Source organism: Petaurus breviceps, unplaced genomic scaffold, assembly GCF_028583685.1.
Source record: "Petaurus breviceps papuanus isolate PSGF00001 unplaced genomic scaffold, PetGlider_PUasm1.0 339, whole genome shotgun sequence".
Taxonomy (NCBI): Eukaryota; Metazoa; Chordata; class Mammalia; order Diprotodontia; family Petauridae; genus Petaurus; species Petaurus breviceps.
Window position 1 is genome coordinate 1,380,101 of NW_027186112.1, and position 12,861 is coordinate 1,392,961.

Genomic DNA, 12,861 nt, shown 5'->3' on the forward strand with positions numbered 1-12,861 from the left:
GGAGAAGGAGAGGGAGAGAGAGACAGAGACAGAGACAGAGACAGAGATTTTGGAACATCTTAGGTGACAATATTTGAACCCCAATAAGGGCCAAAGTCCGAATTAATCGATCAGGCTGCTTTGTTTTAATAAATAATATAAATGGATATCTTCCTTTAGCCAAACTTTCAGGTCAACATAGGTGACTATAAGATTAAGAATATCATACTTGTCTAAGTGTTGTTATAATTAGATAATGTTTAAAGAAGAATGGTTTGTGGTCTATTTTGTAAATGCTTTAGAAAAGCATAACATGACCAGAAGTTTTAAAAATTGATTATTTAGGGGCGGCTAGATGGTGCAGTGAGTAAAGCACCAGCCCCAGAGTCAGGAGGACCCGAGTTCCGTTCTGGCCTCAGACACTTAACACCCACATACACAAAACTATCCATGTAACTTTGGGCAAGTTACTTAACCCCAATTGCCCTCCAAAAGGCAAAAAAAATTTCTGATTACTTAATGTATTTATGTATATATTAGAGCCTGTTACCAATTCCTTAGTGATGCCCTGGTGGAAGAATTAATAATAGGTTAATTTAAAGTATAAAAAACTGGGTTCTAATGTGAGTTTCTTGAACATGACAATTGGACACGATTCCAGTTTTGATTCTGTAAGAATGATAGGGGTATAAGGCTTAGGGATGGTAATTTAAAATTGTTCCAAGATCACTTTTGTAGGAGAAGGACATAGGAAAGCAGATTCCTACAGGAGGATGAAGAGGTGCTGAGATGTGTTGCTGAAGATGGCCACAGACAACAAGAAGCAGAGGATAGCCAGATGTGAATTCATCCCTGGGGGTCTTCTGAGGGAGCCTAGTCAAAGGCTGCCAGGAATCTTGAGCCCCAGAGAGAAATAGGAAGAAAAAAGTTTGAAACTCAAAATCTTATAAAAGTGATGTTGGAAACTTCCTTTACATGTAATTGGGAAAAAATAAAATACTATTGAAAAAGAAAATAAAAGGAAAATCATGTGGGTGTTCCCGTGAGAATAGAAGGCTCTGCTAAAAGGGATTATCAGTAAGTTCCCAATCAAGCCCCAGCTACAGGGGCTCTATTGAATTGAGTAAGGAACCCTGGGGCTGGCCACCTGGAAGAATGATAATGACTAGCTAAAGCTTGCCTATAAACATAGCTGACTCCTGGGAAATGGGAACCTGGGGACTCCTCAGGTAGCCCTGAACCTGGTTCAAGAAGTCAGAGGCTGGCCAGGGTACCATTGTGCCTGAGGACAAAGGGAGGCAAGATCTGCATTGGGAGCGATGCCTCAGTACAACATGGGGAAAGTCCATGGGACCCACTGAAGAAAGCTGTAGAGCCAATGCAATATTTACAGTACCCATGATCACAATAAGACTATGACTCTAAGTATTGCATGACCGTTTGATCACAAAATATACCAAACTCTCCAGATAGAGGATAGAACTAAAGCATTTATTTAGACACCAGAAAACCGAATCCCAAAACCAGTAAGCCGATTCCATCACAGTACCAAAGGTATTCAGAAGCCATAATAATGCTGACAGTCACAGCATCCCACAAACCAATACAAGATCAATATTTACTCACAAACCTCTCCAGCTCCTTGTCTGAGTATCCTTTCTCTCCTACTGTCTGGCTAGCTCTGACCAACTTCCTGTGGGCTCTCAGCCATTCTCAGGAGTGTGAATGTTCATCAAAAAACACATAATCCAAGAGTATTTCAACTGGGGTTTGGAATCCAGTAAGACAAGTGGAAAAGTTGCTGCATTCCCTTCCTCAGGGCTCCAAGAAGCTCCTTTAAAATTTTTTTTTTGCATTTTGGAGGGCAATTACGGTTAAGTGACTTGCCCAAGGTCACACCGCTAGTTTTTGTGTTAAGTGTCTAAGGCCGGATCCAAACCCAGGTCCTCCTGACTTCAGGGTCGGTGCTCTATTCACTGCACCACCTAGCCACCGCTGAGCTCCTTTAAATTTGATGAGACTTCTCAAGACTATCTGATGAGTAGGCCCAAACACACACACACACACACACACAAAGTAGACTGTCGTCCTCAGTCACACCTACATATGACAAGGCCCAACCCAGGTTGTACCTCCCCACCATTTCTTCTCATTCCCTCCCCACTGTAGAGAAATGGCGGTTGACTCCTCCCCAGACTCCATCCCCACTTCTGCTCCTCCCTCTCCTCCACTCCTAGTGTTGGCATCCCTGCTGTAAGCCTACCCATCTCTGAGCACTGGATTTGAAGTCAAAGGACCTGAGTCCAAATTCCAGCAGTGTGACCTTGGGCAAGTCTCTTCATCTCTTTGAAATGGGATTTCCTGAGAATGAGAGGGTTGGATGAGCTGATCTCAGAGGACCCTTTCAGTGCCAGATCTGTGATTCCTGCCGTCTTTCCTTCTCTCCTCAGGATGAGGGTCAGGGTGGCTTGAACATAGTAAAGACAGTAACTGTCCCTGAGGGCAGTCCATATACTTATTTTCCAAGTTGATTATCCAGGACCACTGGGACAAGATGAATCAGAAGGACTTGGGAGAGAATGAAGAGGTTGGGAAAATACCCCATAAACCACCCTCCTCCTACCAAGGGCTGAGGAAGGTGGAGAAGGGGAGGCGGCATTACTGTGGTATATCTCTTGGTGTCTGGGGAACATCTACAGAGACCAGCCCATTCCTCTCTGCCCCACACATACACTCTTAGGTGGGTGGGCTCACTTCTGTGCTGGAGAAGAGGGATGGGTAAAGAAGGCAAGTCTTCTCACTGAGTTTTCCAACTACTCAGGAGAAGGGGCAGGAGAGGCTTTGGGGGCACCAGAGAATAGGTATCCTTTTTCCTTTTCCTTCTTCCCCTTCTAGTCAACCTTCTTTTTCTGGATTATCATAAACTCCATACCAATTACAAAAAAAAGAAACTATAGTACTTATAATACCAGGGTCTTCCATCTCCTTGATAGGATTATTCCTTCCACCGATGGTGGTCACAGAATCTTAGCACATGGTCTCCAAGACTTGTCCTGGTCAAAGATTCATCCCCCATGCGGCCAGCCAGGGGGTGTCTCTCTCCGCTGAGACAGGATGGCCCTTAAACAACAGCCCTAGGCCTCTACTTGGAGCCTTTCTAGCTTACTCTAGTGCTTAGCACAGGGTCTGGTACATAGAAGGTCCTTAATAAACTTTTATTGATTGTTCAATCAATCAATAGTCAAACCAGTATGACCAAACATCTCTTCTGGCATCACTTCAAGATCCCCATTACCCAGAGACAGCCCTCACTATAACTTCAGGAGACACATGTGAGGAAGAAAATTCTAAATAAAACTGTGAAATCCAAATCATTTATGTTTTTTTTAAAGGAGTTGGGGTTAAGTAACTTGCCCAAGGTTACACAGCCAGTTATTTTGTGTGGGTGTTAAGTATCTGAGGCCAGAACTGATCCCGGGTCCTCCCGACTCCAGGGCCAGCACTCTTACTCACTTCACCACCTGGCCGCTCCAATGTTTTTATAAAGGGTAGAAACATGTACAAAATCTTCACAGTAACTGATTTCCTGTAACTCCTCCACCCAGGCTCTTTCCTGTTCTAATACTCATTAGCTTTTAATGACGTCAGTTTTCATAGACTCATATTCAGTCAGTCAATAGACATTTATGAAGCACCTACTATGTGCCAGGTATTAAGTGCTAAGGTTATAAAAAGAGGCAAAAGACAGTTCCTGCCCTCAAGGAGGTTATACTGTAATGGGGACTAAAACAAGGAAACAAGGGCAGCTAGGTGGTGAAGTAGATGGAACAGCAGCTCTGTAATCAGGAGGACCTGAGTTCAAATCTGGTCTCAGACACTGGACACTTACTAGCTGTGTGACCTTGGGCAAGTCACTTAACCCCATTGCCTTGCCCCCCCCAAACAAACAAACAAAAAATACCCATGTGAGCAACTATATACAAAACAAGCTACATAAAGGATGAATGGGGAATAATTAACAGAGTATTCTAATGGGTTAAGTGTGCTCTAACCCTTTCAGATGTGGGTTAGGCAAAATAGTCATTGAGATCCCTTCCAGCTCTCAAATTTTGTGTCTGTGACTTTGCTCTCTTTGCTCTGCATCACCCTGAGTTTAAATCCAGCCTCAGAGACAAGGTGTGATCTTACAAGTAACCACCTACAAGTGACCTTAGACAAGTCAATTAATGACTACGGACCTCAGTTTCCTCAGCTGTAAAGTGGGGAACCTACTTTAGAGAGTTCTTGTGAAAATTTAATGAGATAATATTTGGAAAATGCTTAGCACAGTGTCTGGAATCTAGTAGGAGCTTAATAAATGCTTATTCCCTCCCCCTTTGCTTCCTTCCCCTCTTTCCATATTTGTTTGTATTCTTCATATTTATCCTTTTTGATTGCTCAAAAATATTCCATGTCATTGACAAGCTCCAATCTATTCCACCACCTCATAGTCTCCCTTAAGGCAATGGGTAGAAATTAGGTGAAGTAGATATTAAGTATTTTATAAGGGAAAGGAACTCTTCCAATCTATCTCAGACTGACTCATGAAGTGGAGAGCTCCCCATCACTTAAGGTATTCAAGCAAAGGCTGAATGACCACTGGTCAAGGAGGCCATAGATTCCTGCTTGGACAGTTTGGACTAGATGCCCTTTAAAATCTAGATGCGACATTTTTCTTTAATCCAGTAGTTGGACATGTACATTGTTTTCATTTTTTTAATGAAGCATCTCTAACTCTTTTTGTAGAGATTGATCTTTTCTTTCCCATCTTAATTACAACCTTCCTCCATCTAAGTCTTCCTCTAATGTGTCGTCAATGTGTTGAGACATCCCTAGGTTCTCAGTGAAGGCTCTAACAGATCACTCTGACCTAGAAAAGTTTTGAGTGCAGCACCCAAGTATGTCTGCCACTTAAGAACCTATCTGATTAAATGTGGAGGCTCCTCATCACCAGGTTGACCACCTGGGTTGTGGTCCATGATTGCAGAGGGATTGTTTACCCCAATGAAATCATGGATCCTTAAAGCACTAAGGTGATATCAACTTTAAGATAAAGTCCTCAGCCTCGGTTTCCTTAGCAGTAAAATGAGAGGCAGGTGTTGCATTAGTAGATATCTAAATTTCTCTTCCAAAACCAATGATCCTGGTAGTGAAATCATTAGGTCAATAGGTATCATTGGTTTTGCAGATTTCTTAAGAAGGCTACAGTGATTTATCACCCCTCTAATAATGTCTCTTTTCCCCTAAAGCTGCAACAGCATTGAATTTTGTCATCTTTAATCATTTTTTTCTTTTATCTAGAAGTTTTTCTACTTCCAGACAAGGACCAGAAAAGCTCTGAACCCAAAAGTAAGTGACAAGTTTGGTTGTCTTTCTAGCCCCCCAGGCCTAGTGAGCCCTTGACAGCCTACCCAGGCTCCACAGCCCAAGCAGCTCCTCAAGGAGACTCTCAGTTACCTAGAATGAGAAACTTTCCTCCCCAGTTTTGATTCAGCCCAGTGTTCTGGCTAGGTGAGACACAGAGAGAACTAAATATCCTTTCCCTCTATGTAGGAGGGAGGAGACAGAACTTAGGAGATAATAATAAGGAAATAGAGTGGCTAAAGAGCCAACCTCCAAACCCAAAATCGGATTGAGTCTAGCCTCTGACATGGACTGGTTGTGTGATCCTGGACAAAACACATCATTTCACAGGGTCCCAGCAAGTCTCTGTGCCTGTGAGCTGCTAAGGATTATAGATCTGCACTGGCAGAGGGAGCTTCTTCATTGGCCATTCTTAATATCAGTGAAATCGCTGGAACCAAAATATATACAGGATGTCCCCAAAGGCTTTTGGTCGTTGTTCTGTTGTTTCCATTTTGGCCAAACCTTAAAAAAAAAATTTTTTTAAGGTGAACTTTTCATGCCCACTTTTCTCAAACTGTTAAGTCATACAGTTGCAAAGTAGTTAGAAAAAAAACCAACATGAAATTTCTGTGATTTTTTTTCCATTAAAAAATGCATACTAAGCCCCAAAGATAATGAGCCTAACATAACTCACTGAAACCAGGCAATCCATATTATTGTAGAATAAAATTTTATTAAAAAGAGATAAAAAATTCCTTGTGGGGGTGGCTAGGTGGCACAGTGAATAGAGCACCAGCCCTGGAGTCAGGAGGACCTGAGTTCAAATGCGGCCTCAGACACTTAACACAAAAACTAGCTGTGTGACCTTGGACAAGCCACTTAACCCCAATTGCCCTAAAAAAAGGCAAAAAAAAAATTCCTTGTGTAATACCCTTTGTGGATTACTTCACCAACTTGTACTTATTTGAGAGTTGGTTGGATCCCCATAGGGTGGCTGCTACCTCAGGTTCTAGGGTTAACCTTGTGAGACTAAACTATTGACACTGGAGCTCACAAGCCCCCACTGGTATGCTACCCAGTTATAATCAGACAGTATACTTCCTCATCTTATAAGAGAAGTATTCACTCAAATGGCAGAGCAAGAACAGTAGGTATGAAACATTCCCCAACTAAACCTGGGGTGCAATCTCCCACAAATATACAAAGTGTCCATGACAAGAGTGGCTCAAACTTAAAGCACAGTAATAGTAAAGCACATTCAACATATGCAAAATCCTAGGTACTGTAGGGCCTTTAAGACTTTTTTCACTCTATAGCATCATCACATAGACCCCTCCTTTCCCCCTTGGGTGTAGCATCTCTGTTGGGTGGGTGGTTATGCTGAGTTCCTAGGGTTTGCCCCTCTAACATAATCTGACTCTCTTCACTGCTGCCAAGGCCCATGATGCTTGAAGTTGCTTCCTCCCTTGGGTGACAATCTCTTTATATCCATGTTGGTTTGAAGTGTTCTAGTAGCTCCTATTCAGTGCTATATAACTAAGAGGGGAGGACCTCATTCACACCTGCAGGGGGCTCCTCCATAGGCAGCTCCCTGTTTGCAAAAGTCTCTGACTTAAACTGCTAAAATCTTCTAAAACATAGCATAAAGCCTCAAAGACATGTTTGTTCCCATCCTGACTCAATCAGAGATCTGTTTGCACTTTAAAGGGACCAGAGTGTAAAGAGACATCTTTTACCATTAGTTTAACATCTCATTAACATGAGTGATTATTCTGGGTCTTCTATGACAAAATCCACTGAGTTAGGGTAAGAGGTGACCTGAAACCATATTCTTCTCCCCCCAATTTCAGAGTTGTGTATACATTCCCAGAGCCACAGTTTAGAATAGTTAGCCTCCTCTAAGGTCCACAAATCCTGTCTTGGTCCTGCTACTTGAGAGGTGATCTCTATCTGTCTCTGTCTCTGTTTCTGTTTCTCTGTCTGTCTCTGACTCTCCTACTTTGTGGTATAAGTCAGTTCACCAGTAATCCTTTGTTCAAGTCACCCTTTTAATAACCTGGTCCACTAATTTCAAAGTTTTCTATCCAAGCCAGGGTAAGTCTCTAGAATTTTTCAATCTCTGGCTGCTTTGCTCTCTAGTATAAAAGGAAGGAAAAAAATCCCCAAGGGTTTGTCTCCCCTGGTTTATACCACTGTCTCCCTACAGGCCCTTCCCTATCATTGCTCTCTTCAGGCTCCCATTAACCAGCTCTACCTATCACCAAGGATTTTCCTTGGGGACAATCTTTTTTTATTTTTCCCAAGGGATCAAAGAAGGAAAGGGAAGAGAAAGGAAAAATATTCTCACACTGTCTACAAATGAATCCATGAGTCTTCTCCCCCCACTTTTCACTTACTGAGTGGGTTGGTAGAATCAAACCCCTCCAGGGTTTGCCCTGGAGCTCAGAATCTCTCCCATATGTACTGATCCCAGATTTCAGCACAGGGCAAGCCCAAGGGGCTGGTTTGGGCAGGAAGAGATCACTCATCATTCAGCTTCCTCTTCATCTCTCCTCCACAGCTAGAACAGAGTTTGTACACTAGGGAACTCTCACAGAAGGTGAAAGGAATGACAGACAGCATTCTAAGTAACCTGCAAAACCAGAATGGACAACTTGTGGAGGAACTACTAGGAGCATTCCTCTATCTTCTTGGAACTCTGAATGGTAAGAAGGATTGTAGGAACAGAGAGTGGGAGGGGGGGGGGGGGGAGTAGACCCTGGGACATGAACACTCAGGAAACAATACCCTTTAGTTCCTGCATAAGAGGTGCTCAGGATTTTAAATTAAGCTTTTCTTAAAAAAAAAAAAAAACCCTCAAATCTTCTATGTATTTTCATCCTGACATTATCCCTATGAGGTGGAAAGCAGACAGGTAATCACCTCCCTCTTTTGTTGATGGAGAAACAAAGGCCTAGAAGGGGAAGTGACTTGCCCAAACCCAAGCATCTCCACACTGCATTGGCATAGCCCATTCCTGTGATTCCCAGCCAGCCATCTTCCCTTCATATGTCACTGACTCCCCTAGGAAAGTCCATCATCAATAAGAAGAAAGTTTCTCTCTCCTCTTAAATCCTTCCTTGCTGTACTCCCCAGGGACAGGAAATATCAGGACAACATCCTGATTGGGGATGGACAATGGTATTCCCCAATAGTTCTTAGCTCTTCCTCATTAGCCCTACATAGGTCCTCAGATTCAATTAACACCTGCATGAAGATAACTGTCAGATCTGTATATCTAGTCCTAGTCTCTCCCCTGAGCTCCCACCCCCCTTTACTAACTTCCTATTGGACATCTTGAACTGGATATCCCACTGACATCTCAAACTCAATAAGTCAAAATCTGAGCTTCCATTTCACCCTAACCCCACTTCCCCTTCCTAATTTCCCTGTTTTTCTCAAGGACAACTCTACCTTTCCAATTATCTAGGTTTGTAACCTTGGTGTTACCCCTGAGTCTTCCCTTTCTTTCCCTCATATTTAACCTGTCATATGTGTGACCTCCACAACATCTTGCATCTGTCCCCTTCTCACAACATCTCACATCCACTCCTTTGTCACCGCTGAGTCACTATCTTAGTTCAAGTCTTCACCTCCTCTCACCTGAACCACCTGAAAACCATCTAATTGCTATCTCTGCCTCCTATGTCTCACCTTTCCATTCCTTCCTACATACAACTTCTAAAGTGATCTTCCTAAAGTGAAGGTCTGACCATGTTAGTCCCTACTCAGTAAATTCCACTGGCTTCCTATGACTTCTAAGGTCAAATATAAAGTCCTCTGTTTGACATTCAAAGCTCTTCACATTCTGGCTCCACCTTACCTTTCAACCCTTATTACACATTACTTCCCTTTACACACTCCACAATCCAGCCAAACTGGCCTTCTTATTGTTCTTCATACTTATCATTCCATCTCTCATCTCTCTGTTTTTATGTTGGCTCTTCCCCATGCTTGGGAATCACCCCCGCCCCACCTTTACTTCTTAGAATCCTTAGTATCCTGCAAAGACTAAGTTCAAAGACCATGTTCTATATGAAGATATTCTTGATCCTCACAGTTGGTAGAACCTTCCCCCCCAAACATGACCATTTATCCCCATCCCATTCCTTACCAATTCTTATATAGCTTACACATACCTATAGATGTGGGTATTGTCTTTCCTCCACCAACCCCAATCAGTATGTGAGTTCCTTTAAGGCAGGTGTTGTTTTGTTTTTGTCTTCATATCCTTAGCACCTAGCAGAGTTCCTGCAACAGTCACTGATTAAATGTGTGCTTATTGATCGATACTCTGAGTTCTCCCCTACCACTGTCTCTTTAATGCCTGGGCTTTGAGCTATTCTGGAGGCTTTCATACAGCAGTCACATACATAGGCTAATAGGACCCACTATAATTTATATTATTTACTTTCAAATGAGAGGTAGCTAAGTGGCTCAGTGAATAGTGCTGGACCTGGAGTCAAGAAGGTCTGAGTTCAAATCCAGTCTCAGACCCTCATTAGCTAGGTCATCCTAGGCAAGTCACTTAGTCTCTGTTTGCCTTAATCCACTGGAGAAGAAATGGCAAACCACTCCAATCTCTTTGCCAAGAAAACCCCAGATGGTGTCATGAAAAGTTGGAGATGATATTTGTGTGTGTGGGGGGGGGTTGTTTGAGGGGTGAAGGCAAGGCAATTGGGGTTAAGTGACTTGCCCCAGGTCACACAGCCAGTAAATATGTCAAGTGTCTAAGTCCAGATTTTAACTCAGGTACTCCTGACTCCAGAGTCCATGCTCTATTTACTGAGCCACCTAGCCGCCCTGAGTTGGAGATGATTAAATGATTACACAATAAATATCTTAAATGGGCCCTCACTGCTGCAAGGTAATCCCTTTACCCGCAGAGCCAAGAGATAGAGTCTTGTTTGTTAAGCAAGGAGACCAGTGTCACTGATCAAAGAGTACTAAGGGGCAGGGAATAAGGTGTAAGAAGACTGGAAAGGCAGGGGAGAAGACTGGTTATTAAGGGCTCTGAATGCCAAAGAAAGGATTTTATATTTGATCCTGGTGGTAATAAGGAGCCACTGGAGTTTATTGAGCAGGGAGGGGACAGCTGAATGGAGGTCACTGCTGAAAGGAGGATGGATTCAGTGGGGAGAGATTTGAGGCAGAGAGACCCACCAGCAGCTTTTCCAGGAATCCAAGAGTGAGGGGATGAGGGTCTAGAGTGGTGGCAGTATCAGAGTAGAGGACATTGGATATTTGACAGGTATTGTAAGGGTGATATCATGTGAACATCAGAAATTCATGATAGGGGGGGCCAGGTGGCTCAGTGAGTAAGAGCACCGGCTCTAGTGTCGGGATGACCTGGGGATCAAATCTGGGCTCAGATACTCAACACCACACCCAGAAATAACTAGCCATGTAACCTTGAGCAAGTTACTTAACCCCGATTGCTTAAAAAAAAAAAAAAGAATGCTTGAAAGTGGGGCGGCTAGGTGGCACAGTGAATAGAGCACCAGCCCTGGAGTCAAGAGGACCTGAATTCAAATCCAGCCTCAGACACACACACACACACACACACACACACACAAACTAGCCATGTGACCTTGGGCAAGTCACTTAACCCCAATTGCCCTACCTTCCCCCCCTGCAAAAAAAAAAAAAAGCCAAAAAAAATTCTTAAAAGTCCTCTATTTCATTGAATACCATATTTTCCCCTGAAGCATTATACTCAGTTTTGCTGGGAAGGTGATTCTTGGTTTTAATACTAGCTCCTTTGACCTCTAGAATATCATATTCCAAGCTCTTCAATCCCTTAATGTAGAAGCTGCTAGATCCTGTGTTATCCTGACTGTGTTTCCACAGCACTGAAATTGTTTCTTCCTGACTGCTTGTAATGTTTTCTCCTTGACCTGGGAACTCTGGAATTTGACTATAATATTCCTAGGAGTTTTCTTTTGGGAATTATTTTCAAGAGGCAACTGGTGAATTCTTTCAATTTCTATTTTGCCCTCTGGTTCTAGAATATCAGGCCAATTTTCCTTGAGAATTTCTTGAAGGATGATTTCCAGGCTCCTTTTTTTTTTTTTGGAGGGGCAATTGGGGTTAAGTGACTTGCCCAAGGTCACATGGCTAGATTTTGCATTAAGTGTCTGAGGCCGGATTTGAACTCAGGTCCTCCTGACTCCAAGGCCAGTGCTCCATTCACTGTGCCACCTAGCTGTCCCTCCAGGCTCCTTTTTTGATCATGGCTTTTAGGTAGTCCAATAATTTTTAAATTATCTCTCCTGGATCTATTTTCCAGGTCAGTGGTTTTTCCAATGAGATATTTCACAATGCCTTCTATTTTTTCATTTGTTTGGATTTGTTTTATAGTATCTTGATTTCTCATAAAGTCATTAGCTTCCATTTGCTCAGATTTAGTTTTGAAGGAATTAATTATTCTCTTCAGTGAGTTCTTGAAATTCCTTTTCCATCTGGCCAATTCAGTTTTTTGAGGCATTCTTCTCTTCATTGGCTTTTTGGAGCTCTTTTGCCATGTGAGTCAAGCTATTGACTTCCTTTTCATGATTTTTTTTGTATCATTCTCATTTCTGTTGCCATTTTTTCCTCTACTTCTCTTACTTGATTTTCAAAATCCTTCTTGAGCTCCTCTATGTCCTGTAACCAATTCATATTTTTCTTGGAAGCTTTTGATGCAGGAGTTTTGACTTTGTTGTCTTCTTCTGGTTCTATATTTTGATCCTCTTTGTCCCCCAAAAAGGATTCTATGTTCCAATTACACTTCTTCTGTTTGTTCATCTTGTCAGCCAATTACTAAACTTTTGAGCTTTTTGACATGATAGAACTCTGCTTCCAGTGTGGAGAGAGTTGTGTCCCAAATTGCTGGGGTATTCACAGTTGTCAAACATGTTGTCAGAACTATGGAGAAGGCACCCTCTCTACAGCCACCACAAGCTCTGGCACACTGGCATTCCTCACTCCAGGATCATCACCCAAGACTGCGACCCAGATCCAAGTAGGTCAAAGCAAGAGTGATTACACTCTGACTGGTCACTTAGTCACCTTACAATCTGCAGTCCAGGAGCTCCAGAGGCAGCCATGCAGCAGCAGTTGCCACTGTTGTGCTGCCACCACCAGGAGCAGGAGCCAGACTGCACTCTTCTCTCACCCAGTTTCAACAGTTCCCTACTGACCTTTTACTTTCTCTTTGCCATTTATGGGTTGATAAGTTGGAAACCACCACAGCTGCTGTTGATTCACTCTCCTGAGGTCTGTTCTGCTGGCCTGATGGTCTGAGTCAACGCGGGTTCACATGGGACTGCGCTTGGCTCCAAACATGGTGCGCTAGACTATTCCTGTCAGCCTGCCAAGCTGCCTTCAGCTAGAGATCTGTTTCTCTCTGTCACTTTGTGGGTTCTAAAATTTGTTTAGATTCATATTTTACAGGTGGTTGGAGTGGGAGCTCAGACA

General features: G+C 42.9%; 1 pseudogene; it reads left to right on the forward strand.

Annotated features, from left to right (window-relative positions):
• The window catches only part of LOC138167969 (gasdermin-D-like), a 49,076-nt pseudogene that overhangs the window by 34,106 nt on the left and 2,109 nt on the right, over positions 1 to 12,861 (forward strand).